The sequence below is a fragment of the Hemiscyllium ocellatum genome, chromosome 19 (genome assembly GCF_020745735.1).
Source record: "Hemiscyllium ocellatum isolate sHemOce1 chromosome 19, sHemOce1.pat.X.cur, whole genome shotgun sequence".
Classification (NCBI taxonomy): Eukaryota; Metazoa; Chordata; class Chondrichthyes; order Orectolobiformes; family Hemiscylliidae; genus Hemiscyllium; species Hemiscyllium ocellatum.
This window is the reverse complement of record NC_083419.1, coordinates 60,605,278-60,633,042: the sequence shown is the minus strand read 5'-3', so window position 1 is coordinate 60,633,042 and position 27,765 is coordinate 60,605,278. Positions and strand designations below refer to the sequence as shown.

The 27,765-nt window shown below is 43.1% G+C and overlaps 1 protein-coding gene across 4 annotated transcripts in view; it reads left to right on the top strand.

Annotated features, from left to right (window-relative positions):
- cntn1b (contactin 1b) overlaps positions 1 to 27,765 on the top strand; it is a 661,974-nt gene that overhangs the window by 158,688 nt on the left and 475,521 nt on the right. The window contains exon 1 of one of the 4 annotated variants that reach the window (XM_060839988.1): positions 5,405 to 5,734. The exons of 2 other annotated variants lie outside the window; for them this stretch is intronic. The gene's annotated coding sequence lies outside the window, so the exon portion shown is untranslated. Of the gene's footprint in view, positions 1 to 5,404; positions 5,735 to 6,226; positions 6,304 to 27,765 lie in introns of those variants that run through there. One more of the 4 variants, XM_060839986.1, reaches the window with a different exon arrangement.

The following is a 27,765-nucleotide window of genomic DNA, read 5'->3' as shown; positions in this document are numbered from 1 at the left end:
AGGAGCGTCTCAGAACTGACAGCCAGACTACTGCGACCCTTAGGACTCATAACAGCACACAAGCCAACATCCACGCTCAGACAACAACTCACTAGAACAAAGGACCCAATACCCAGCATGAGCCAAACTAACGTAGTTTACAAAATACCATGCAAGGACTGCACAAAACACTATATAGGACAAACAGGAAGACAGCTAACAATCCGCATCCATGAACATCAGCTAGCCACAAAACGACACGACCAGCTATCTCTAGTAGCCATACACTCAGACATCCAGCAACATGAATTTGACTGGGAAAACGCCACTATCATAGGACAAGCCAGACAGAGAACAGCCAGAGAATTCCTAGAAGCATGGCATTCATCCCCAAACTCCATCAACAGACACATTGACCTGGACACCATATACAAACCACTACAGCTGAAACTGACACCCGGAAACGGCAAGAACATCCATCAACAGACACATCGACCTGGACCCCACATACAAATCACTGCAGCTGAAACTGACACCCGGAAGCGGCAAGAACAAACCACTATAAATACCGGAAGAAACATCAAAGCAGCGCTTCACACGAGGCTCCAACAGCACTGATGATGTTCCCTAGCCAGGGAACGAAACGTTTGCAGCAAAAACTTCCAGCTCGGCGAGCAGAACCACAACAACGGATACCCGAGCTACAAATCTTCAATCAGATTTTAAACCCAGTGTTATCATTGGAGATATGATAGTTAGAGGCATTACTTTAGATTTCCCAACAGATTCAAGAGTACCCTAAAGTCCAGGCTGATCAGGGTCTTGAGAATCACTTTACTAGGCTGCATCTTTTCCATCCAAAGTGGACAGGCCATTGAATGGGGTTGAAAGCACCAAGGTGCACCAAAGCCAAATAAGGTGCTTGTCAGTCCATTTCAATGCATTTTGTGGGTTGATGTTCTTTGGACTATGTAGAGCTGTTGCTCATTGTCAACCTGAGTGGAAAAACTATTCCATTGCCAGGCAGCTGGGAGCACACTGTTATACGTCAAACAAAACCTTCACCAAATACCCCACCACACTGGCTGTCTGCTCTGTATTGTGGTCAAATAGACTGTGTCTAATATGACTTAGCAATTGAGCTGCCACTGATTTTGAAAACAGTCAGAATAACTGCAGCTAATTTTGGAACTTCTTAAATTTTCCTCATTATGTTAATGCACGCTTATCCTGCTTCCTGATTTTTCACTTTCCTGCAGTGTCTGACTGTGATGGTGGCTGACCCTTACTGCAATGCTCTTGTCATTGATGTCACTCTCTGCTTTCATATAATAGCTGGTAAGAGAGCCTTGCAGCTGGCTAACTCGCTCTGACAACATCCAAGACAAAAAAAAAGTATGTTTTAATGGTGGTTACTTCATCTTCCCAGCTTCCTTCCATTTGAGAGCAGGCAGTTCCAGGGGCAGCCTGCGCTATCATCATGAGAATGCTTGATGTGTCTCTATAATCTCTTGAGAGTGGTGATATTCCAATTATGTCCTATTTATTACAGAGTCTAGGACATCTGAGTCCACAGGCTCAAACTTGAGGAGCTATGCCAGATGTTCTCTGCTGGCGAGTTCATGCTCCTTCATCAACAGTTTCACTTATTTCTTTCTTTGTACAAACTGATATGTGCCTGTATCTTAATTTGCAGCAGGAAGACTTGGTGACTATAGTGCTGTGCAGAATTGTCATCTTGATATTTGATTTCCTCGCTGCAACATGCCAAAGGCAATCAATACAAACATCTGGGTCCACAACATCCTCTTTTTGAATATTGATAGCATGGGAATAGATGGTGTTATACCTCATTGTGTGTGGACATGGGCCGGCTGACAGGAGGAGCAAGAAGAGATGGTAGTTGTCATGTCATGTCCTTTGTCGTTGCTCTACATCCAGTAATTTAAGATCTGCAATGTGACATATTCAGCTGCATTTATGGTCCATGGTGTGGTCCAGTGCCCCACATCTGCTTTTTTGTTATTTTGGTACTCTTCCTTCTCAAAACATTGAGTGTGTCCAGCGTCAGGCCGTTGTGCAAACTCTGTGAAAATATGCCAAACTTTAAAACTCTGTTCCTCTGCATAAAAGCAACTGCTTGATTTGGTTGAGGAGTTGCCAGTGTATCTGCTCATGATCATTTCTACACACATCACACAGTAAGGTTCAGAAGGCGAGATGCTTTCCTCTGTCAGAAGGGGTGTTTACTGGCAAAAGAAAAATTGCATATGGGATAAGGATGTGACAGATGAAAACACTTTGTATAGTTAATCTTTACTATTAACACTGCTTTACTTAAATAGATGGTATGGTGCCTCAAGGCGCCTGAGACATGAGTTCGATTCTGCCCTCAGGCAACTGTACATTTGCACATTCTCCCTGTGTCTGCATGGGTTTCCTCCCACAGTCCAAAATTGGGTAGGTTAGATAGATTGGCCATGCTAAATTGCCCAGGGTGTCTAAGCATGTGCAGGCTAGGTGGATTTGCCATGGAAATGGAGGGTTACAGAGAGAGGATAGGTGTGTGGGATGATCTTTGGAAGGTTGGTGTGGATTCACTGGGCCAAATGGCCTGCTTCCACACTGTAGGGATTCTATGCATCTGATTAATTTAAGGTAAAGTGATCTGAAAGAATCTCCGAATTTTATCTTAGCAACCACATCTTTTGATGGTCAAGACAGTATTATTCAGTGCTACTTTCTCACACACTTAATGCTGTTCCTCAATATGGATTTAATGCAAAGTAAACTTTCTCTATCTCTTCTGCTGAAGTTCTTCAAATCTCCACACTGTGTGTCTTTACCAGCCCATCCTTCCAAGCATAAAGCTGCTCATGTGTTGATCATGTAGCAAAGCTTTGTAAGTGAATGTAGCTTCAAAAGCCCACTTTGGTCAGCTGTTTCCATGCTGTCAAACCATCCTCAAAGCTCTAATGTTGTCTGAGTGTTGAGAATTCTTTTGTGCAACTCTTCCTGGATGTCTAGTTGCCACTTGGCCATGTTCCTTACACAGCTCAGTCATCATTTCAGAGAAGCAGTAAAGGTGAGTCAGGATGTTCTTCTTTGGTATCCAGTGTTCCCAGCTGGAACCTTTATCTATGTGAGATGCCAGAAGGCTTGACATGTTGGTTGTAATGGATTCATTTGGAAAGGACAAAAAGACTTGCTTTCTGGGTATGCACAGTAAGAATGTGTGTTTGGGAAGGATACTTGAATAATGACAGCCCCTTTGACACTGACCCACAACATAATCCAGCACTTTCAGGAAAGGAAGGAATAAAATGCACAGATGATATCAGCATGAAACCCGAAACATTATTGACAAGGGCTACCTAACAACAAGAGATGGCAATATTATTTCAAGAATTCATTGTTCAAGCCACGGTATATAATAGGGAAATATTGCTGTGACTGTAGAAGGCATTACCGAGACTGCACCAGAATATTGTATGCCATTTTGGTTCATTCGATTGATTGCACAGATGAGATGAGGAGTTTAATCTTAAAAAGAGAGATTGAGCCGTTTTTGGGCCTGTAATCTCTGCCTTTTAGAAGATTGCGAGGTAACTAAGATAAATAAGATGCTAAAGTGCATTGACAAAGTAGACATAGAAAAGGATGAGCTAGCAGATTCAAAACAGAGCTGAGGAGAAATTACTTCTCTCAGGGTAATGAGTCTGTGGAATTCATGACCTCGGTGTGGTGGCTGCCAAGGCATTGAATAAAGAGGAGAGTGACAGATATTTCATTTGTAATGGGTCATAGAGTGTAGGCGGGTAAGTGGGATTGAGACAGAGATAAGGTCAATAATGACCACATTAAATGGCAGAGCAGGCTGAAAGGGGCTGATTTGCCTAATCCTGCTTTTAGTTCTTATGTTATTCCTGATGATACTGAAAGGCCTGAGAAATGCCTTGGGAATTTCCATATATGGTCATTAGTTCATGTTGTATACTTGAATGTCTTCTCATTCTGAAGTGAAACCAAGTTGCCATAGAAATCAACGTGACTGGCAGGCGAGGTATGCAATGTGCAAATGCATTCTTTCTCGTGTATCACCTTTCAGACTTGACCATGCTGACCTCCTGAATGGTGTAAGGATTTCATCAGAATTATTGTCTGACATCTCTCCATCAGCCACCTTACTAGGTTTATTGTGCTTATTTCTGGTTAAATACTTCCAGTTAGAGCACTGCTTTACCTACATAGGACATGGTCATGTTCCTTTGGATGGTGTCCTCTGCAATATTTACATCATGTACTCTGTCCTTTGTCTTTTTGCTGATATTTCTGCAAATATTTCTTAGCATAGGTCTCAAACTGTGTCTTCAGGACATTCAGAATTTCTCAGTCTGAATTTTAGGCTGCAATATAGAGTTCCCCAGCATTGATAAGGGTTGCTACTCTTATTTGTTCATGCTTCCTGTTAAATTCTGTTTGCTCTTGGCTCTCCTGCTGAGAGTAGAGGTTTCATATCGTTTTTCATTTCCACAGCACCAAGAACTAGAAAATTCAGAGCCGTTCCGACTCACTCAGCAATTCCAAGTTGAGACTATTGTTATAGTTCTTCCTTATTGATCTTGGAGTAGCTGGCTCTCTTGCTGATCTGAAAATCCACACAATTTTAACTGAAGACTGAGGATACTGTGTTCCACGTAATATATTGTAATGGCTACTCATTCTAGAGTGAAAGCATGTTATAGCAGTTGTCACATGACTGCGGTAAATCAGAATATATATGTATAAATGCATTTCTCCAAGCAGTACCTGTGGCCTTTGGGACAGTAAGGTGGTGACTGGACTTTTTGCCAAAGCCTATCCTGGTATTATATGAAACACACACCCAAAATAGTGAGATGTCGATGGAATAGCAACTGCCAAAAAGGAACTGGATACATACATGAGAAGGAAGTATCTGCTGGACTTTGGCCACACAGTGGAATGGGATAAATTAGATAGCTCAAAAAACCTGTGTCTGTGATTTCAAGAGTTTGAATACTTGTGTTACCATTTCGATAGAACAATCTTTGGTTTAACACCAAGGATAGATGGACTTGTGGCAAAACAATTAGCCAGGGATCAATATCACACAATTTTTGAAAGAGAAATGTTCTTGGGATGTGCGCATCACTGACCGAGCATGTGTACTGGTGCCCTGTAAACAGTCTACATATGCATTTCCAAATGTATATGTACCCTACCCCTTATGCTACTCCATTCAGTCTCTCACTTGCTTGTGCTTATTTAGGTCCCTCCATTTTGTTTTCACCGAGAGGCCGTTTCACAAATTGTATGTGTGCAAGACCTTTCTGCATACACAGAGTAAAACGTGTGGGTGGGGAGGGGGTGTGGTTTGCGCAGGGGACGTCAGGAGAACACAGCCGTTCTGGTGAGGCCAGCCTTTGAGTTCCTGCCAACATTTGCTTTGGTTTGAGACTATGAGTGTGACTTGCTCGGTCAGTTTGAATCGGACTTGGGGAAGATGATCTGCTTTACAGTGCCATGTCAAAGGGTCGGTCCATTGTCGAGGGGAGCTCTGACAGCTGCATTCTCTGCATAAGTGGAATGGGCGACATCATTCTCAATTGTCAAGCTGAACACTGACAAGAGGACAAGGGGAGCACAAGTTCAAGTGGGTGGAGGCCAAATTTAATGGCAGGTGTCAGGAAGTCCTTCACACAAAGGAATACGAACTCATGGAATAAACTTCAAGGTCAGGCAGAAATCTTGAATCATTTGAAAGCCAAGTGCTGGCAAGCTTGAGTTGCTGAGAATGATGGAACAGAATGACGACTGTGTACTTAAACACAGCGTTTGATTCTGGAGGTGCCTGGAAGCAGTAATGAGCTGTTGCAGAGTTTCACTGATCGAAATAAAAGAAGATGCAATTAAACAACATGGTCATGTACACTTAAGCATTTTTTTTTGCACATTATAATTATAATTTTAACTTATTTCGATTGCATCAAAGGATCACTGATCTTGAATACAAACGTAGAGTTCACCTGCTGGGAAGAGTGTTTTGATCTCTGCGGTTGAGCTCACGGCCAGCAATAGGCATGCCTCTTGCAGAATTCGTTATTCTAATGCCGGGCCGTGTTTTTCCCTCATCTGTCTTTCTGTCATCGTCTGGTATGTTGAGATTAACAGAAACGTTAATTGTTGTGGCATGTTTGCATTTGAGCTGCTCCCATGCTGGCTTCCCAGACAGATGGTGACTCTTGATTGATGTTCAAGGCCCCGGTGCTGCTCTCGCTCGCCAAGCGCTTTCGGGATGGGGAGGTAGGAGATGTTCGGTCTGCGTGGCTGCTTTCGGAAATAGCTCTCCTAATAGCAGCAGACCTGATGGCCTTGATTGCCTCACTGGTCTCCTCAGGATATCCCTGGCAAACCTGAGGGGCTGTTATGGGCAGAGGAATGGAAGTGGTGGTATGTTGGTAGGTAGAACTAATCTATCAGCCTCCTCAACTACAGGCAGCTTTTTTTTTTGGAAAGAAAAGCCTTTGCTGCTTTCAGTGTCATGGTTTTAATCGTCACTCTCCCTCTCGCTCATTTTGCAGTAGTTCGTGTCTAATCAGTGATCCGTCTCCTGCAGTGTTTGCGAACCAATATTGTTCTGGTGATGTGGGAATTTTTTTTACTGGGGACCAGTTGGCAATTAGCACACACGCCGCGCTGCAGATGTAAGGGTTTTGTGTTGCTGTTTTATTTCGAGAACATAATTACAGTATAGCTTGTGTAATTGCAGCTTCAATTAGCATTGAAAAGATTTAGGGGCAAGAAGGACAATTTGTAATTTATCCAGAATTTCCTGGAACATAAACTATGTTCATTTGGGGTTTGAAAGCTGAGAATGTTGCTGACAATGACTCCGTAAATGTTAAGTGGGCTACAAGTGCTGCTCCCTGTACGTTGACTTGATTGTATTCAACTAAGGAACCATAAGTGCTGAATTATTAATTTGTGGAAAAAAAAAGATATAGCTGCAGTTCATTTCAGTGGCTGAGCTGCTTCTCTGAACAGTCTCTAGACAGATAAATGTTTTACAGATTGGAATCTTAATTTCTGTCATGCAATATGACGTGTGTGAGAGAGAGAATAACAGAAGGGTTGCGGACTTAGAATGGCCACCCCTGCACCCAATCAAACAACCCTTGTTTTGCCACCATTAACAAAATTTTTTAAAAATCCGAGCTATCTACAATTATTTTTAATGCTTCAGTTCTTCTGAGCTTTTGCTCATGCCAGTGGAATTAAAACTTGGCATGCAGGCCCCAGCAAAGCACTCCTTTCTTTAAATTCATTCATGGAATCTGGGTGTCACTGGCTCGGCCAGTATTTATTGCCCATCCCTAATTGCTCAGAGGGCAGTTAAGAGCCAACCTCACTGCTGTGGGTCTGGAGGAGAAAGTGAGGTCTGCAGATGCTGGAGATCAGAGCTGAAAATGTGTTGCTGGAAAAGCTTGAAGAAGGGCTTATGCCCGAAACGTCGAATCTTGGATGCTGCCTGACCTGCTGCGCTTTTCCAGCAACACATTTTCAGCTGTGGGTCTGGAGTCAGATGTAGGCCAGACCGGGCCAGGATGGCAGTTTCCTTCCCTAAATGACATTGGTGAGCCAGATGGGTTTTTCCCACAATGGCTTCATGATGGTAATTAGACTCTTAATTTCAGAATTTTTCTTGAATTCAATTCCACCATTTGTCGCGGTGTGGATTTTGAACTCCAGTCTTTGGAACGTTTCTTGGGTCCCAAGATTAATAGTTTAGAAGGCCATTACCTCCCCATGTTTCCCGGGCCAACCTCCACTTCTCATTAACTTCATCCAACAGGTGAATCAGAATGGCTTTACCCGCTCAAACTAGGCTCCTGCTCAGATTCAAAATGTGTTAGACCAAGGCTGGAGGTGCACTCCATTACTGTAATCTCACTACTTCACAGGTCACACTATAAACTAAAAATACTTGTCTCAGTTACCTAAATGGCCAAAGAAATACTTTATCTGTCTCAGGTTTTAAATAGAAGGACCTAACAACAAAATTATTGGTTAATTATTAAGATGATGGAAGATTCAATAATTGGTTAACTTACACAGTCAGTATTATAGACAAATCAATGCTCATCTCTCTAGCTATTTCCACAATACCCATGCAACACTCTTCAGCAAATGAGAACAGAACATGGATTTCCCAGCAGAGGTTGGCTTTCTGCAAAAGAGAGTCACTTTGCCAAGTAGGTTGTTTTTGGAGGAGAGTGGATAAAGTGTAGAATGATCTACAGTCTATAGTTCTCATTTTCCAGCATGTGTGGTCTCTGGAATCCTTTCACTCAGAGCATTCTTTGGAACTACAATACTGAGAGTTGCTCCATTTACTCCCTGGTAAGAACGCAGAGGTTGTCCCCTGAACCCAAGAAAGAGCTTTCCGTTTTAGAAATGGGACAGATCAACTGGCCCATCGTCCTCTAGGGCTTCAGTGTCCCCAACTAATTCCCAATACTCCAGTATTCTCTCCTTGCTTAAACAGCCCCAGCAGTGATCGTGGGATTTCTAGACATTCTTGTTTTTTTTAAAAACAAAACTCCAGAGTGAGCTTCCAATAACTTCTTTTGGAGAAACTCCACCAGGTATTTCCTCAAAACATGAAATAAATCCACTTTGTGCACAATCTTTCCAACATTAAACATGATGCATCTTTGTAAGAAATGACAGTCCAGTGCTAATGCAAACTTCGGGAAATTGCTTCTGGTTTTGAGTGGATGCTGTTGTGTCTGGCTCCCAGACAGGGTTAGCAGAGTTTGATCTGTGCAGGGAACTCTGCTGGCCATTTTATAACTGCCTGCTCAGGTTCCACTGCTTTTCAATGAGTTCCATGTTCAAATATGGAAATTTCCGAAAAGATGAGCAGTCATTGTCCCATACACTTGGGAAAGTGATGTTGAACTTCCTAATTGAACCATTGCAGGTCTGTGTAGTGAAGCTGCTTTCTTGATGGGGCCAGATTGAGAGTCTTGGGGATTTAACATGTTGACAATGAAAGAACAGTAGTAAAGGCCCAAGAGACAGTAGTTTCCTTTCTGACGTGGTTGGGAACATGGTGTGTTCATGTGCTCGCTGCTCTTGATTTTCTGACTAGGGGGGAGTGTTGCTGTGCTTCCTGTATCACTTGCAGGTAGACTCTGTTGGTTATGGAAGGAGTTGTTTTTTTTGGTGATTGGAGCACCAATCAATGTCTTGCGTAATATTGAGGAGGAATTATGAGCCGTTCCCTCTCTTGATGTTTGCTGTACAAGGAAATTGAATACCATGGTCTTGATCTGTCGCAGTAGCCACTATTTAGCAGGCAGGTCTTATCGTTGGCTCCAATATTACTGGAAATCTGGGGGAGGTCTATCCTCATTTGGGATGTAATAGGTAATGGGAGAAGATTAATGATATCTGATGTTGAGCAGGAGGCTTGTACAATATTGCTAGCAATTAATCAGTGCGTTAAAAGCCTGTAATGTTTGTGTGCTGGCCATAAAACCCACACCAGCTGAATTAAGTACTGTTTGTATTTTGCCTGCCCTTCAAGATACTTTCTAGTGGATAAATCCTAGAAGTTCCTATTCCTGCTTTCCCAGCTTCTTTCTGGTCATCCACCGAATGTGATGGAAGCTGTCCGAGACAATGCTACCAAGGCGTAACTTCGCAGCAATACCCTGCTCACTGATCTTCAGTTCTGCCAAGACCAGTCAACTCTTGTCTCTATTACAGTTTTGGGCCTGACATGGATAGAGCTGAACTCTGCAACTGAAGTGCTTGTGATCACCCTTAACATCAAAGCAGCATTTAAGTAGTGTAACATCAAGGAGACCTCGCAAAACTGGAATCAAGGGAAGAGCGTTCCATTGTTATACCTAGTACAAAGGAAGATAGTCATGGTTGTTGGAGGTGAATCATTTCAGTTCCAAGACATTTTTGCAGGAGTTTGTCAGAGTGGTCCCCTGGGCCTAACCATCTTCACTACTCCATCAATGACCTTTGGGCCATGAAAATGTTAGAAGTGGAGATGTTTGCTGATGATTGCACAATATTTAGCACTATTCATGACTCCTCAAATAGCGAAGGAGCCCATGTTCAAATACAGCAAGACCAGGATGATGTTAGGGTTGACAAGATAACATTCATGCCACACCAGTGACCAGAAATGACCAACACCAATAAGACAGGATCTGACCATCTCCCTTAGATATTCAATGGCGTAACCCAAATCCCTCACCATTAATATCCTTTGCGAGAGTTATCATTGACCAGAAACTGAACTGAATGAGCCATACAAATATTGTGGCTACAAAAGCAGGTCAGAGACGGAGCAATTGTGCAGCTTGACTTGCTTCTGATTTCGAACAGAAATGTAGGCACCTTGCCAAGGTTTGTCGGTACTGGAGAATTAAGTGGCTTGTTCTCATGCTGCTGTGTAATACTGTGCTATGTAAGTGTCACACCTACACCATGTGCCAGAGGCTTCTTTGGCAAACACGCTGCATATGTGACAACCACATGGCCCTGTCTGAGGAGAGACAGTCCTTAGTCAATAGCATGGGACGATAGTCAGTCAGGGTGTGTAGCCACAGTTTGTCAAGTGCATCATCCAATCTCATTCAAATGGGTGGGCCACAGTCAGTGCTGGAGATTTGGACAATAAACCTCAAGTAGGGAGGAGCATGTTAATCGTGGACGTCAGTGCTGTTGGGGGGAAAATGAGAAACACAAATATGGAAATTTGGAGCCATTGTGCTGGGGCATAGAGCAGATAGTAACTGTGAAAATATGGCACTCCAATTAGAAGGGTATGTTGTGATGTAGCATTGGATACAGTGAAAGCTAATAAAGCATAAGAAGGTCTGTGTACTGTGTGACCACATGAGTAATATGGTCATAATCACCACTACCCTGGAAAAGCAAACAATTGAATGAGATGGTGTTAGTGATTGTACAGGAACAGGAAACTCATCCTAAGTGAATGACTAGAAAGCACAGAAAGCAGATACCACCACATACAAGTTCCTGTTTCAGCTGCTGACCATCCTGTTTCAGAGGTCTACCTAAACTGCAGTGGTTCAAGAAGGCAACTCACCAGCTTCTCAAGGATAACAAGGGATGGACAATAAACGCTGGCCTACCTAACCTCAGACACATCTTGAATGAATAAAAATAGAATTAAATTTCTAACCATAATTCCTTGTTTTTTTAGCAGATTTTCCCCTTTATCAAAAATGAACAAACAATTCTTTAAAAAAAATCAAATGCAATGTTTTTTCTCATTCAACTCCTAAAGTGATCCAAAGAAACAGTTCATTTTCCATATACTTATAATACAAATGTTCCTCTTCAACGACAGATAAATACTTCTTTGAGTGCGCATTCTCTCTTTGTAAATCAAGTGTGTGGTTGGTTACTTGTGTTTTGAAAACTTCCTTTCTTTGCAAAATTTCCATCACATTAGCAAGGTCAAATTTCAACCTTTTCTCTCTAACACCCTTTGTTGAACGAATATTGTCCCAAAAGACCCTGATTTTCTACATGACATTCGATGAACAAATTATTCTTAGATTACCCTTTGTATAGGATTTCCTTCAGAATATTAGATGAGTACAGCTCCAAGCTGAAGAATGTTTATTATTCTCTCCACCATGAATATGATAAACGTTGTTACGTGAGAATATCCATCCAGAAACACTGCAAAGATAACTGACCTCATAGCTTCTGGATTACCTCAGCTGGGAGATCTGAGTGCACATTTCTCTGAATTTAGTTGCTTCAAATTTTATTTGCTACCAGGACAGCTTCGATGTTTTATCATCGGAGTCGTTTTCAGTAAGTCCAGTTTACTGACATAGACTGAGGACAAGATGAGTTTGACTGACCTAACTGCTGAACTGGTGTATTTCTGTGTTGGATGTAGATCCTCTTTCTGAGAAGAATTGATTATGTTCATTGTGATGTGATCAACGTGATATAACTAAGATTGCTGATTCAAGGTAACTCCAAACTTGCCCTTTTGATAGCTAACTCTGGTTATTTTGAACAAAGAAAATTACAACACAGGAAACAGGCTCTTCGGCCCTCCAAGCCTGCACCAATCCAGATCCCCTAGCTAAACCTGTCACCTATTTTCTAAGAATCTTTACCCTCTGTTCCCTGCCATTCATGTATCTGTCCAGGTACATCTTAAATGATGCTATTGTGCCCGCCTCTAGCACCTCCACTGGCAACGCGTTCCATGTACCCACCACTCTGTGTGTAAAGACCTTTCCATGCATAGTTCCCTTAAACCTTTCCCCTCTCACCTTCACTCATGACCTCTAATAATTGAGACCTCACTCTGGGGAAAATGCTGCTTTCTATCCACCTTTCTATACCTGTCATGATTTTGTAGACCTCAAACAGGTTCCCCCACCCCAACCTCCATCTTTCTGATGAAAATAATCCTGATCTACTCAATGTCTCTTTATAGCTAGCACCTTCCATACCAGGCTACATCCTGGTGAACCTCCTCTGCACCCTGTCCAAAGCATCCACATCCTTTTGGTAATGTGGCGACCAGAACTGTATGCAGCAATCCAAATGTGGCCAAGCCAGGGTTCTATACAATTGTAACAAGACCTGCCAGCTCTTGTACTCAATACACCGTCTGCTGAAGTAAAGCATGCCGTTGGCTTTCTTGCCCTCTCTATCAACCTGCATTGCCACCTTCAGGGTACAGTGGACCTGAACACTCAGACCTCACTGTATGTCAATTTTCCCCAGGGTTTTTCCATTTACCGTATAGTTTATTCTGGAATTGGATCTTCCAAAATGTATCATCTCGCGTTTTCCTGGATTGAACTCCGTCTGTGATTTCTCCATCCACTCTCGAATCTATCTACATTCAGTTGCATTCTCTGAGAACCCCCTTCACTACCTCCTACTCCACAATCTTAGTGTCATCTATAAACCATGTGATATTTGTGGTCAGTTTTGTGTTAAGAAGTCTGCGGTGGATACTTTTGTTTCACAACTGACTGTCAAGGCCATTAATGCTCGTAATCGACGGAGGACGTGGGCTGTGTGCGCACATTTTGTGAGGTTCTCTGTGCGATTGTTTTTTTCAAATTGAACTTTTCACTCCTGCAAAGTAGTTGATTTATGTGAGTAATCATAGATCAACCACGGCCTGAAAAATTTTTGGTTTAGAAGTTATTTGCTCCTTTTGATCCAAGCTTATGCTTAACACTGATAACTGATATTATTTTGAAGGTTGACCTATTTTGAACATGGTGGTTTAAGCGTGAGAATTGGAGCTTTAATCTACAGTGCCTTGTCTTCCAATATTACAAGGTTTGATTGCAGTAGGTCATCTGTCATCATGGTTTAAGATGGCAGGGTGGTTGGAACACCATTTGGTCACTGCCTGACTGGCCACATTTGACATTGGAACTCACTGCTGCGAAGAAAAAGATGGCAAACGCAAAAAAGTTTTCTTCCCACAAATCTGAAAATTTCCAACATCTGTGATGAGGGAAACATTTCATATTTCTCATTGATGTTGTAAACTCTGCTTGTTTCTCTCTCGGTCTCTCACACTCTCTCTCGCTCTTTCTCTTGACGCTGTCTGACCTGCTTGCTGTTTTTCAACATTATGTTTGTATTTCAGATTTTTAATATGTACCATCATTTGCACTAATTTCACAGAATCTCTACAGTGTGGAAGCTAGCCAATCACTCACAAAGTCCACACTGATCCTCCAAAAAGCATCCTACCCAGACTTACCCTCTATCCCTGCATTTCCCCTGGCTAACCCACCTAGTTTGCAAATCCCTGGACACTTCAACACACGATCCTGCTCCCATGCCCACGTCTGTCCTTGGCCTGCTGCGATGTTCCAATGAAGCTCTACGCAAACTGGGCGAACAGCATCTCATCTTCCGACTAGGCATGTTAGAGCCTGCCGGTCCCAACATTGAATTCAACAACTTCAGATGATTATCGCATCTCAACCCCTCTGTTATCATTCTGCTCCATAATTTTATTTTATTTTATTTACCTTTTTAAAATATTTTTTCACTGTTCTGCACCTCTCATTTCTTGATTGTCTCTCTTTCTCTCGCTCCCCACTCTCTCATCATCATTTTCCTCTCCTCTTCCCCCATTGCTACCCTTCTCTCCTGTTTCCATTTTGCCTCTGCTTCATCCATCACGTACATTTTGTCACACAGCACTGGCTTCAGCCTTGGTCATTCACAGCTCCTAATCTCCCTATAATCTCTCTATGCGCTGTCATTATCACCTCTTTATTGCTACCTTTGTTCTGAAGCCATGACTCACCTTCTCTCAGCCTAGTATAAATACCTCCCTATTTCTCCCCTTTTTTTTAGCTTTGACAAAGGGTCAGTTAGCCTTGAAACGTCAGCTCTTTTTCTCTCCTTACAGATGCTGCTAGACCTGCTGAGATTTTCCAGCGTTTTCTCTCTTGATGGCTCCAACGTCTGGCACTGTAACTGAGGATTAACTCGAAGAATGAAGGAAGCTGACAGAAACTGGTATCAATTTTTAATGAACCATAAATGACTGTGGACTAAGGATAATACAGCAATGCAAATTTTAAAAAAAATCTTTCTTTTTGGCTGACTTCAAGCAGAATACATGCATTCACAGAGTGCGGAGACTTGTTTTTACCCGACCTTTTATAATCTGAGATGATTGATGTGGTCACATTATTCTGCACGCTTATCTGTGCTCACAGTTGCCAAGCAAGTGACTGATGGCATCTTCGTTTGTGAATACTTGTTTGTTCATGGGATGTGAGCATCGCTGGCTGGGCCAGTATTCACTGCCCATTCCTAATTGCCTGTGAAGGTGGACCAGGAGTCTATCCCACCTGGGAATGCAGCTCAGGATATTTTGAGATATCAAGCAGAGTTTATTATGTGTCTTTTGAAACAAATAGCTAAAGCTTAGGAACTGAAAACAGCTGAGGATGTGAGGTAAATGTGTAGTGGTATCTCACTGGATATTGTTTGATACTCCTGGGGCAGGCCAACTGGCAGGTGTGAGTGGACCTCCGCGTTCATTGAGGGGATGCATAAGAGATCTAAAGCTGGTGAGCTTACTCGGTCAGAGAGGAAACTACTGCACAGACCTATTGGCTGATGGAACTGCTTTCCCATTCTTGGGAATTTGCTTTTCTTAACAAAAACCTTCAGATCACACTCTCTTCTTGTTTGGTGTATTGTTTGCTATTCATATTGGGAATTGCCATATACAATGTTATAGGCAAAAGTGAGGACTGCAGATGCTGGAAACCAGAGTTTAGATAAGAGTGGTGCTGGAAAAACAGAGCTGGTCAGGCAGCATCTGAGAGCAGGAAAATCAACGTTTCGGGCAAAAGCCCTTCATCAGCTTGATTCCTGATGAAGGGCTTTTGCCCAAAATGTTGATTTTCCTGCTCCTTGGATGCTGCCTAACCTGCTGTGCTTTTCCAGCACCACTCTAAACATGAGTTTTTATATTTTAGATTAAATATAGCTGAATTTATTGTTCAGCCACATAGCTTTTAGATTGCTGTCCTCTTATCTTCATGGATGAGGGCTGCAGTTAATTGAAAAGGCAGGCTTTACAAATTACTTTAGTTGGTTAACATTATTTGAGGTGTTGCGTTGTTCTTGCCTGTGAAATGGTGAGGAACCAATTAGGATAAGTTTATATTCTGCAGTGCATCATTTGTAATTGCCTTGCCCTTTCCAAAGCTTTTAAAAGTATGGTTGCAATGTTGATAACACTCAATTTCCACAGTTTATTTGTTTTAATGGATGTGATTTTCCAGATAGCAGGGAGCATTGTCTGACTTGCTCATACTTGTCCTTCTCTGTGGATTGCAGAGTATTATTACATTATAAAACCAATATCTTATGAACGGAATCCCAATTTCTGGCAGTGCTGCTATTGAGAGGCTCATTTTAAAAGATGCGAAATTGACTGAAAAGACCGGCCATATTATTTACTTTATCTCATTGTTGTGATATCTTCATTTATGATAGATCTGTCCTTCCTCCATATCTGTCAAAGCATGTTGTTATAATTTTGTAATGAACTGTAATCAGCTTTTGAAAATAGATACAATCAAGCTTTTAAACGTGTCTTCTAAAAGCCACATAGCTTCTATTGTGTAGGCAAAGTAGACAGTTGGGCTTGCTGAAGTCTGTTCAGACTGTGTACCTCAAGAATCAACCACAAAGTATAACAAAATAATCTTGGACTCCACTGCTGTCCAATCAATCTCAAAAGATAAGATTCTCAGTCAGGAGGCGAGTAACACAGAATCCCGAGATTCTGACTTGGTCTTGTAGCCATTCTACTTCTATAGTTTGTCCAGCTGAGAGTCTGGTCAGTAGTAACCTTCAGGCTGTTGATGGTGGGTAATTCAACAATGTGAATGTCAAGAGTGATGATTAGATTCTCTCTTGCTGGAGATGGTGATTGCATGGTGTGTATGTTACATGCCACTGGTCAGCCCAAACTTAGGTATTGACCAGGTCTTGTTGCATTTGAAAATGGGCTGCTTCAGTATCTGAGGGATCATGAATGGTACTGAACATTGTGCAATTGTCAACAAGCATCCCCGCTTCTGACTTTGCAATGAAGGAACCGTCGTTGAAGCAGCTGAAGATAGTTGGGTTGACGACACCACCGTGAGGAACTCCTGCAGAGCTGAGGTGACTGATCTCCAAAAATCATAACCGTGTTCCTTTTGCTCTGGGTATGACTCCTACCAGAGGAGTATTCTCCCCCTGGTTCCTCTTGCCTCCAGTTTTGCTTAGTCTGCTTGATGCGCAGTCTATTGCAGCCTTGATGTCAAGGGCTCTCACCTCACCTCACCTCACCTCTGGAATTCAGCTGTTTTGTATCAGCTAATATTTGGACCAAGGATATTATGAGGTCAAGAGCTGAGTGGTTCTGGCAGAACCCAGACTATCATCAGTGAGTAGCTTGTTGCTCATCAACTGCTGTTTGTTAGCAGTATGAATGATACCTTCCATAATTTAACTGACAATTGAAAGTAGACCGATGTCAATGAGGGACTGCTTTGGATTTGTCTTTTTTTTTGTCATACCTGGGTAATCTTCCACATTGTCAGGTCACTATCAAAGTTCTACCTGTACTGGAACAGCTTATTTTTATGATTTGAAGAAAAAAGTGTGTTTTTAAAATGTGTTTGTTTGGTTCTGGGAAATAAGGGAAGGAATTATTTTTAAGTTAACCTTGTTGTAACCAACCAAGGAGGAGGTTGTGTAAAGAAAGGAGCCAGTTCATTCCTCCTCACCTGGAAGCATGACAGTATGGTGTAGCTATCTGGAATCATTATGAATTGGGGAAGCTTGCCCAAAGGTTGGCTGTAACACACACTACCTGCATCTTTGGCAAGGTAATCTCTGTTCTAGATAAGAAGAATGCTTCTCACTGTCTCTCTTTTTTTTGCCCTTATAACTGCGCGCTCTGGTCCTTCTTCACATGGCCAATTGAAATAGTTGCTTCATGTAAACAAATATCTCCCCTCTTTTTTTGATTTTATATAACTTGATTTTGGCTCTTGTCTGCGCCTCTCTGGGCTGGTGCCATTTGTCTTCAGTAATAGTCTAAGTCACCGGATTGAAGGAAGGAAAGCCTGATGAATGTTCATGCGTGTCAGGGAGGGCAACATTGCCTCAATGTCACCCAGAGTTCCCTTGATGTACTGAGTCAGGGCTGGAAGCTGCAACCTTCTGACTTTGATCTGATAGTATTACCTTGGCTCAGTTGACATCACTAACAGCACTCCTTTTGGGTCACAACTGGCATATGTGTTGTTCACTAGGATCTAAGAAGATTGTACTGTAAAACAAACTGTCCTGTCTCATCAACTGATTATTCAACTCTTCACCAATACATCAATGATTCAATTTGAGTAAATGTTGCTATTCAAGTAGAAGTAATTCCTTTGCTTCAGAGCTCTGGGTGATGGTTCTTCAGTTGTCTTTGTTCATAGCTTCATTTGTGGTATTTTGTTGCAACAAATTGACTTTACTTAGCTTCAGGAACAAAGGAAGCTGTTGTATGCCAAGAAACCTGAAAGACGAGAAATACCGAAACTGTGGCCGTTGTCATTCTTTACAAGAGAATTTAGCAAAATACTGAATGATTTTAAAAGATCTCCTACTGACTATACCTTGCTAAATGTTGAAGAATATCGACGGGAAATCATTAATTTGTCATGAATGTACTGACAGCATTTCCTACGAAGATCATTTTAAGTCTTTCAAAAAAACAAGTATGTTTGCAAGAATTTCATTAAATTTAGCACATTACCACATCTCAAAAGCACTGTATGTGCAACTAATTACTCTCAGATTAGCATGCAGAGTATTATGGTGGCCATTTATACAGCATCAGGCTCCCACTGGAAGAGTCATTCTGTGCTTTTGGTTTTGGTCAGGATTGTGTCAAAACACACGGCTTTACTTTTATTAGTGCAGAGAGATCTCTTAGCCAATCTATTAGAGCAAGCAGCAGAGCCTTGGGTCCACCCCTCAATTCAAGAATACTAACTGATGGATGCTGAGGCTTCTTTAAGCTCTTCCTTCTGGAGAGAAAAACATGCATTTGTGTAGCACCTCTTACAACCACTTCATGCCTGAAACAGTTCTACTGTCTTGATGGATATTGAGTGAGCTGGAATAAACATTTTGTATGAGCAATGCTGAAGTATTTTTTAGGTGCAGTCAATATTATATTGCTCCCACAAACAACAGTGTGGTAAAGACCAGATACTCAGTACTTTTGTAATGTTGTTTTGTGGGGTAGATATTGACAAGGTCACTGGGGAAAACTTCCCTTCTGTTTTGCCCACCCGCAGTTTATCTGAAAGTTGCTACCTATGACAGTTTAACACTGCCCTCACAATTGTCATAGAATAGTTAAAAATCACACAACACCAGGTTATAGTCGTACAGGTTTAATTGGAAGCACACTAGCTTTCAGGTGATGAAGGAGTGTCGCTCCAAAAGCTAGTGTGCTTCCAATTAAGCCTGTTGGACTATAACCTGGTGTTGTGTTCTTTTTAACCTTGTACACCCCAGTCCAACACCAGCATCTCCAAATCATGTCATAGAATAGTTCAGCCTTCTAGGCCTCACCACCATATTCTACACGCCTGGCCCCATATAACTTCTGTGTCAACCCATGCTCCTCTGTCCATCTTCTGTCTGCCTGTTCCCATCCTGGTGATCCCTTTTAGCCCCATATTACTGTCAATTCATCCCAATCTGTGTAATTACTGTTTATCTCCATAGCACCTGTATCAAATTCTTGCTGATTCAAGCCAACGCAAAGTTTTGCCTCCTTTCCATGTCCCTTCTAACCTCTGTACAAACCCATGTGCCCCATACAGCCCAGTGCCAAGTTACACAACTTGTGCACACCACCCCTTCATCTTTGTTCATACGCTCTGCATCCTAACTCATCCAATATCCATCATGATGCAATGAGCTCAAATTTAGGTTCTGAGCATGTATTAGATGTTACTGTATAAAGATGGCTCTGATGATGATCCATTCAATGCATTTAAGTCTCTTCAACTACTTTCACCCTTTTAAAAACAAACACTTGTATTCACAGCCCCACAGCAAAGGCAGCTAATCCCTTAAAACCTTGGAACTTCCTTATGGAAGGGGTCCAGCAGAAATGTCACTCCACCAGCAGCCACAGGTTTATGCTGGCAAGCAAGCAATTGGAAACTTTACATATCGAGTCCTTTCCACTTTAAACATAAACTCTGTTTCAGACTTTAACAAACTGGACGTTTAAATGAGTTGCCAGTTCCACAGACATTATCTGCCATTTATTCATATTTACCCTTAAAAATACCAATATTGCCAGGGACAGAGGAACTTGATGCAAATGTGCTGAATTGATCAGTAATAAAGGCATTTCCCATTTCTATTGAGATGAAAGAGTTTCTGTTCTCCTTTTTCTGAAGCTGCCTTCCAGAGGTTTGAGGGGCAGGAAGCCATCAAATGAAATGACCCCTCTTCTATATTTAATTGAACAACTGGTTATCTCCTATCTGACGTTAATTTCCCAACCCATTGATTGATAGCATCTATTTTGCGTGATGTGTCCTCTACTTGACTTTTGCCTCATTTGGAGACTGTCATTCACTAGCCATTTTACTTCATTTGAAGAGGAGGAAACCTCAAAGTTACAGCCTAGTAAGAGTGTCTTTATTTTATTGTTGATAAGCTCCCACGTTATTTCATCTGTTTTGCAGAGTTTTCTACATTTATGGTCTGCTTTAAGTCATTCTCTCTGGATTTAGCAGTTTTTCTTTAAGAAGAATGAATGAATTTCTCTTGTGCATTATTTTCAATTATTTTTTTCCCTGTGCGTCTCCTCAGCATCTTGTCTGAAATTATGCCAACACATCAGACTGCAACAAACTGATGGAGGGTTTGTTGCTATGACAGCCAGCTCTCTCCATGTACAACATTCAGCTCAAAGTACTTGACAGCACAGAATTGCTGGTAACTAGGCAATGATCATGTCAGGCCACATCATAACATTGTGCTATGATAGTGATGTTACCTGGTGAAGATGTGGTGAACAGGCATGCCATGATAAATAACAGAAACAGCATGTGATAAAGAGTGATCCTGCAACCTATGGATTTAGTCAAAGCTCTGCACTTCTGCCACGTTAAGTTAAATGGAACAGGAAGCTCCATTCAGATAGACTTTCAGATGCAAGGTCATAGTTCCTTGAAGGTGGAGTCGCAGGTAGACTGGGTAGAGAAAAAGGTGTTTGCAAGGTTTGTGAAGGTTTGTAGCTCAGGTTGAGATTTAGGGTGTAGGTTTGGTGTTTGGTGTGCTTGCCTTTATTGGTCAGGAGTATAGGAGTTGGGAGATCATTTTGTGGCTGTACAGGACAGTAATTAGGCCACTTTTGGAATGCTGCATTCATTTCTGGTCTCCCTGCTCCAGGAAAGATGTGTGAAACTCGAAAAGATACTGAAAGAAATTGACAATGATGTTGTCTGGTTTGGAGGGTTTAAGTGATATGCAGAGGCTGAATAGGCTGGAACTATTTTCCCTCGAGTTTTGGATGCTGAGGGGTGACCTTTATAGAGGTTTATACAATCAGGAGGGGCATGGATGGGGTAATAGCCAAAGTCATTTTACCAGGGTAGGGAAGTCCAGAACTAGAGGGCATAGGTTTAAGGTGAGAGGGGAAAGATATAAAAGGGACCTGAGAGGCAACTCTTTCATGCAGAGAATGGTGCCTATCTGGAACAAGCTGCCAAAGGAAATACTGGAATCGGGTACAATTCCAACATTTTACTAGGCTTCTGGAAGGTATATGAATAAGGAAGGGCTCAGAGGGATATGGGCCAAATGCTGGCTGATGGGCCTAGATTAATTTAGGATAGCTGGACCAGTTGGGCCAAAGGGTCTGTTTCTGTGCTGGATATCTCTGACATAAGATCAGCAAATCCCACAAAAAGCAAGGCTATAACATTTGCAACCATCGTCAGCCAATAGTGCTGAGTGGGTGACCAATCTTTGCCTCACGATGCTGTCCTCAGCCTCTCAGATGCCACTCTTCAGTCAATTTGATCCACTCCATGTGATATCAAGAATCAGCTATAAGTGCTGGAGACTGCAAGGGCTGTGGATCCTGAAGAAGGGCATATGCCCGAAACGTCGAATCTCCTGTTCCTTGGATACTGCCTGACCTGCTGCGCTTTTCCAGCAACATATTTTCAGCTCTGATCTCCAACATCTGCAGACCTCACTTTCTCTCTGTGGATCCTGACGGTATTGCTGACAGTATTGTTGAAGGCTTGTGGTCCAGAGCTAGCCATGACCCAAGCCATACTGTTCCAGTACGTCCGAAGAAGTGCCCAAGCATCCTGCCCACAGAAAGCAAAACAAATTAACATCTGCCAATTAACGCTTCAAACATTGGCAGTACTTGTTCAACAATTGCCTGTTCATCAACGCTTAGGTGTGTTCTGTCAGGGTCACTCAACTCCTGACCTGCCTATAACCTTGGTTCAAACATGGACACAAAAATTGAATTCAAGTGGTGAAGTTTCAGTGTGGCATCAAGGAATGCGAGGAAGATTAATGCAAATAACCTCAGATTATGAAGGAGTATCAAGTACAAGAGGACCTGAACAAGGTTCAGGCATGTGTCAGGAAGGACCATATAACATTTTGCACCATACACAATGGCAGACAGTGACCATTTCAGACTGTCTCTTCTTCATATTTCCTGGACGGGCAGCAAGTGGCATATCTGAGCTGGGTTGTGCAATTTAGGGTGTGCTTTTGTGGTCAGCACAGTGGCTTAGTGGTTAGTACTGCTGTCTCAGCACCAGGGACTCGGGTTGGATTCCAGCCTCGGGTAACTGTCTGTGTGGCGTTTGCACATTCTCCCTGTGTCTGTGTAAGTTTCCTCTGGTTTCCTCCCACAATCCAAAGACGTGCAGATTAGACGAATTGGCCATGCTAAATTGCCTATAGTGTTCAGAGATGTATAGGTTAGGTGCATTAGTCAAGGGTAAATGTAGAATAATTTAGGGGGATGGGTCTGGGTGGGATACTCTTTTGAAGGGTCATTGTGGACTTGTGGGGCTGAATGGCCCGTTTCCACACTGGAGGGATTTTATAAATCTTATCTTCAAGACTTTAGAGTCATAGAGTTGTACAGCATGGAAACACACCTTTTTGGTCCATCTTGTCCATATTGACCAGAAATTAATCCTTTTATCCATGACTTATCTGAGATTTACTGTTGTTTTGATGCTTTGCAGCCCAGAAATTTCTAGAACCCTCCAAGGACTGAATGGAATGTCAAGGTGGGTGAGGCATGTATGCTCACAGGAGATTCCATTCTAGGTCTTGACTTAAAATCAGCATGTCAATGTAGTACAGGCATTCATTATGGGCTGGTGTGATCTTGGCTGAGTTCTTGACTGGTAATAGTTATTCCCCAAACACCAACAACTGTGCATGATACTTTGCTTGATGAAAGGGGTGGGGAGCAGGGAGAAATGTTTTAACCATTGTTGTGACACCTGTCGTGAGGTGGCCGTGGAGCTTTGTGAAGTGTGAAAACAAGATGACACTTCAGTGTGCTGGTGTAAGAGCAGTGTGCTGCTCCCTCAGTCAGTGCAAAAATTGTAGTTATGTCTTAATTAATGTTCCTTTTATGATACCCTTGTTAATTTGAAAGCTGCAGAATCATTTCTTTGAAGCACTCATACCCCATCTTATTCAGAGGAACAAACACCTTGTGGGATTTGACTGAGCTTCATTTCTCTTCTTTTGCACATTTCAAAGGAAATGTCTGAGGGTGGCAAGGAAGCCTTTTAGCATTTGAGAAGAGTCTGAGGCATCATGCAGTGCAATAAACAACTGTCAGAAAATCATCTCCTTTTCTTTTTGTTCAGTTTGTTTTACCTCCCTTATCTTCAGACGTCGTATATACACAAACACAGACATGCACGCACTATATATGTTTCAGGGTGTATGGTACTGGAAAAGTACAGCAGGTCAGGCAGCATTTGACGAGCAGGAGGATCGATGTTTCGGGCATAAGCCCTTCGTCCAGGATTACTTTTCCTGATGAAGGGCTTATGCCCGAAATGTTGCTTCTCCTCCTCGGATGCTGCCTGACCTGCTGTGCCTTTGCAGCACCACACTCTCGATTCTGGTCTCTAGCATCTGTAGTCCTCACCTTCTCCTATGTATGTTTTCCCCAATATTGAACAAAACTGTGAAATGTCCACCTGGTGATTCACCCCAGATCATCAGCTGTTCTTTGCAAAGCGATGATGTAAAATCTGCAGTGAGGAAATGACTGGGTATTGTGATAAGACTAGAAGCATCTTTATGGGAAACTTGCCTAGTTTAAATTGGATTCAGAGCCACTAAGTTCCACATTGTTAGCTCTGCTTTATCTTTATTTTCCAAACCTGTTCTGAATGGAATGTTCATTAGAGATATCATTGACTGTTTTATCTGGGAATCTAATTTAGAGTCACAGTCATGAGATGTACAGCAAGGAAACAGACCCTTCAGTCCAACCTGTCCATGCCGATGGGTTGGGATATTTCAATTTAGTCCCACCTGCCAGCACCCGGCCCATATCCCTCCAAACCCTTCCTACTCACATACCCATCCAAATGCCTTATAAATGTTGCAATTGTACTAGCCTTCTCCACTTCCCCTGACAGCTGATTCCATACACGTACCACCCTCTGCGTGAAAAAGTTGTCCCTTAGGTCTCTTTTATATCTTTCCCCTCTCACCGGAAACCTATGCCCTCTAGTTCTGGACTCACCCACCACAGGTAAAATACTTTTGTCTATTTATCCTATCCATGCCATTCATAATTTTTTAAGCCCCTGACGCTCCAGGAAAGACAGCCCCAGCCTGTTCAGCCTCTCCCTATAGCTCAAACCCTCCAACCCTGGCAACATCCTTGTAAATCTTTTCTGAACCCTTTCAAGTTTCACAACATCTTTCCGATAGGAAGGAGACCAGAATTGCATGCAATATTCCAACAGTGGCTTAACCAATGTCCTGAGGAGCAATCCCCCCTCCCTTATTCCCTGTAAGCCTGCATTTCCCATTACTGATCCACCTAACCTACACTTCCCTGGGAGACTATGGTCAATTCAGCAAGACCAATCCACCTAGACTGCATGTCTTGGTTCTGTGGGAGGAAACCCGGAGCATCTGTAGAAAATCCACGCAGATATTGGGAGAATGTGCAAACTCCACACACAGTCGCTTGAGGGTGGAATTGAACCCAGGTCCCTAGCACTGTGGTGACCACTGAACCATTGTACCCCGAGAGTTGTGATATTTGGGATTGGGTAGTTTCCTGCCACCAATTCTCCTTTCCCTGTGCTGAGTCTAGGGCCGGCCTAATTATCAATGGAGAGAATAGACCACCGGTAAGTCTCAACAGAAGAGGGAGTACTTGTCTTACATTGCAGTAGGTCATTTACTTTAACTTGCAAAGTGCTTTTTGAAGTTGTGCGGAGTACATCTGCTCCCTTCAGGTAATTATGTACAACTCGAATGGCTCTGCACAAAAATTGGGAGACTTTGTTTGATTGGTTGGAACTTTGTGTTACATGAACATCTAAACCTTCAGAGCCATTACCTTAACTATCTATCTTCAATGCAACATCTGTCTTCTGGACTGTGGGGAACTGTTTATTGGGACTTGTCCACTTTGACAGTGACTTAAAGCTCAGCTAATGTGTCAGACAACTTTGCCTTCATTATGTTTCACAGACACACACAATGAAGCAGTGACTATGTTGCTGCGTGCCATATTTTATTGATGAATGATCATTAGGGACAATTAGTGGCTTAGTATGGAGAATCACTGACCTTTAGTGAACAAATGTCGAAATTCCTTGTGATGAATGATGCCTTAGCAATATCTGCACATCAGACAGGAGATAATTGCCAGGATAATTTAACTCCTTTGTTCAGTTGATGCTGCAATGATTTGTGCTCCCCATTACTTCCTGTTCAGCTGTAACTGAATTGCGCTGAACTGTCCTTCTGCGTGTTGGAATTCAGACTTCTCTTCATTCACATGCTGCCCATTTCTCCCATTGCATCCAGGGAAAAACTGTTTATAACTGTGTACAAAACCAATCAGGCACAAGGCTGGGTCCCAACATTCCCCCAGCCTCCATCATACCAAAAATACCCCATGTGCACACACACAACTCCCCCACACACTCTCCCCACATGTGCTTCCATCACACGTACCTCCCACACACCACCCCACGCACACACCCTACCCCATGCATACACCCCAACACACACCCCATGCGCCCATCCTCACCACACACCACCCACCCTCCCACACAGACCCAACCACTCCTTACGCACTCCACCCATCCCCTGACACCACCCTCCCAACACAGACCCAACCACCACTTGCACACACCGACCTGCCCCACACACATACCCAGCCCCCATGAGCGCACAGCCACACCCCCTCATGCGTGCACACTCACCTCACACCCACCCACCCACCCCCCATACATGAGCTCACCCCCAGGCACATACACCCATCACCCCCCCCACACACACACAACTCCCCCACACGCACAACTACACACCACCCCCCAGACCCCCACAAACCTCCCACACACCCCACACAAGCCCCCCACCCTTCCAACACTCCCCCTCAAACCACACACAGATCCCACTCACACACACTATGCCCACACACATGCACCACACATGCCCTCCCACGCGCAACCCCCCCACACACCCACCCACACAACCGCACTCACACACATTCCCCAACATGCACACCCACGTGCACCCCCCTACACTTCATCCCCTCACAAACCCCCCAATACTCTCCCCCCCCACACACACACACAGCTACCCACACATCCCCCCACACATGCACAACCCCCCATGTGCCCCCCCCACACACACACACCCACACACATTCACCTCCCCACGCGTGTGCACACACCTCCACCCCCAACACACGGGGGCATGGTGGCACAGTGGTTAGCACTGCTGCCTCACAGCGCCAGAGACCCGGGTTCAATTCCCGACTCAGGCGACTGACTGTGTGGAGTTTGCACATTCTCCCCTTGTCTACGTGGGTTTCCTCCGGGTGCTCCGGTTTCCTCCCACAGTCCAAAGATGTGCAGGTCAGGTGAATTGGCCATGTTAAATTGCCCTTACTGTTAGGTAAAGGGGTAAATGTAGGGGAATGGGTGGGTAGTGCTTCGGCGGGTTGGTGTGGACTTGTTGGGCCGAAGGGCCTGTTTCCACACTGTAAGTAATCTAAAGAATCTAATCTAAACACACACGCCTCCACCTCCTCTACTCACATATACCCACACACCCCTACCCAACCCTCCCACGCGCACATACCTCTACCCCCCATATGCACCAACCTCCCTCGCCCTACATACGTCCAGCCCTGCACACACACACACACCCTTGACCCCTGGGCCACAACAACCTTCCGCAACATCCCATGCCCACATCTCTATCCCACGACTACACTCTAGGGCCTATTTCCCACTTGTTTCAGTTCGACCATTTAGTTTAAAGATTTAACCTTTATAATCTGGATCTTTTGTTTCTATTCCCCACAGGTCTGTTTCATCTTCACCCTTGAAGTTCTACACACCTATAAACCTCAAAGATCTCAGAGCTCCTCCCCTTCTGCCCCTGTGCTTTACCCTGATTTCCTGTGCTGAACCTTTGGTGGCCAAGTGTTCAATTGCCTCAGATTTAAACTCTGAAATTTTGTTCCTGAATCTCGCCATCTCTCTGCCTTGATACCTTCTGTTCAGCCACATGCCCCCATGTTAACAAATGCTGTTCGACAATGCTACTCTTGTGATGTGCTTTTGAAGTTTTACTGTGTTTGAAGATAGGAACTCGGCAGAATATGAACCGGAATGTTGGCGGTATCTTTGGTAGTCATATTGTTGTTATCCGACAAAGGCCAATATCAGAGGAAGTGAGTGAAAGTTTGACATTATTAGTGTCCAGTTAAACTGAATGTCAGTTCGGTTTGGCCGATAACGTTCCCATCAGTAAGTCATAAGACCTAAAGAACTAGAGTCAGAATTTGGCCATTCAGCCCATTGAGTTTGCTCTGCCAGTTAACGAGTACAT